Genomic DNA, 1,983 nt, shown 5'->3' with positions numbered 1-1,983 from the left:
ATGTTGAAATGTTGAGAATTTTAGTCGTTTTGATGGAGGCGTACCACTTCGATGTGCTTTGGAGAGGGATCCATTGAATTGGGCCCCCACAAGGTTGTGAATTCAACCGCCCAGAGACAGAGTGAATATCACCCCGAAAAGCTATTGTCTAGAGGTTAACCGGTTGCCTAATAAGCGATTGGTGAAAGCAAAGGACACTAGCCCGGAAGGGACAAACCCCATCTTAAATTTTTGAAATGTGAAAGTTAAATGAGGTCAATTTTTGAATACTAGTCATATCCACCCTTTGTTTATAACGATTTGAGCATTTCATTCCCAAAAAGCCTTTTTGTCAAGCCACTTTGTTGAGCTTGGGACGATCCATGCCCTTTACTTTTGTAGAGAATTCGAGACTTGTTATGTCATATGCTACTAGCATCATAGGGATCATCATTCCACCACCATCCGATCGCTCTTGACGAAAGCATTTGGAAATTGAGGACGAAAGTAGTCTAGTTTAACACCATTTGGAGGTGATTTAGTGCCATCCTCTTAGCCTTAGTAATTTGTTGAACTAGTATTTGTGAAGGATTATATGCTCTTAAATTTGTTCTTCTTTAGTGCCTCCGCTACTTGATGAGGAAGTGGCTATTCCTTTTGTAGATGCATCCATTATTTGATTTTGTGTGCTTAATGTTTGGATGTGTCGCCATTTTGGCAAGACCCACCTTGCCTTGCAAGAAGGCATCCTACCTCATGGTTGTCTTGTTGTGAGTTGAAGGGGCGGAGTGAGACCCGCTAATTGTCTCATATCGGCTATGTTATTAGGTTAGTTTAAATAATGGTCCTAGTCTTTGTCACCTCTTTACTCGGGATGAGCAAAGGTTCGGTTTGGGGATATTTGATGTGACCATAATTAGCGCATATTTAGCCCCCGAATTAGCCTTATTCCCGTGCTTTTTAGTGCATATTTGGGTCATTTATTGTCTTTAGTTCTTTGTTTTGCATATTCTTTGAGATTTTGATCCCTTGGTAGGAAAGGAGTAAGAATCTTGCATTTTCATGGCAAAACGAGACTAAATTGATTGAAATCAATGACCAAGCATCAAGGAGAGACAAGATTAGAAGGCCTTTATACATACTATAGTAGATGGGCAATGTTGAGGAATGATCCTTGCATCCCCGAGGAAATCCCCAAGGATTTTATGAAGAAAAGGGAAGAAAAGAAGAAGAAACAATGCTGAGCTACAATCCGAGCGGATTGACTGGAAGACGCCCGTCCTCCACCTCCACAATCCGGCCGTCTTCTCCCAAAGACGCCCGGGCAGCAGCTTCAGAATCCGGCCGTCTTCTCCCAAAGACGCCCGTCCTCCAGACCCAGAATCCGCCCGTCCCGAGCCTAAGACGCACGGATTCCAGTCCAGCACAATTTCGTCTTCTTCAAGCCTCCGTGAAAGATGCCCTTCCTTCGAAAAATACCGGCGTTTCCCTGCTCAAATCTAAAAAGTGTAATTACTAGTTTAGCCCTTAGTTAACCCTAATGCATCCTCCTAATTTCCACTATAAATACCCCATTAGTCTAATTAGAAGAGCATGTTATTCTTAGCAATCTTTAGTGTAGTTAATATCAATCAAATCTCTCTTTAGTTTTGTAATCAACAATTAATCAAGTTCTAATACAAGTTTCATTTCCTTAATCTCTCTTTTGTTCATCCTTTATTTTGGGTAATTGAAGATTATTTGGGTTATTATTGGGAGATTGACAACCTCTCAATCAAGCATCAAGTACTTCTTTTATCTTTGCTTTATTATTGGATCATTAGTAGGTATAATTCTCTTAATCCCTTTTTAATTATTGTTAATTACTTTCATTTGTTCATCATGTTTTACTTTGTTGGTATGATTGACAACCTTGCTAGCATGATCAACATGATAATGAGTGAGTAGTCACCTAGCTAGGGTTAATGGGTAATTAGGGGAAACCAACATGGGGAATGATTCATG

This window comes from Silene latifolia, chromosome 4 (genome assembly GCF_048544455.1).
Source record: "Silene latifolia isolate original U9 population chromosome 4, ASM4854445v1, whole genome shotgun sequence".
NCBI lineage: Eukaryota > Viridiplantae > Streptophyta > Magnoliopsida > Caryophyllales > Caryophyllaceae > Silene > Silene latifolia.
The sequence above is the reverse complement of the archived record's forward strand: the minus strand, read 5'-3'. Positions refer to the sequence as shown.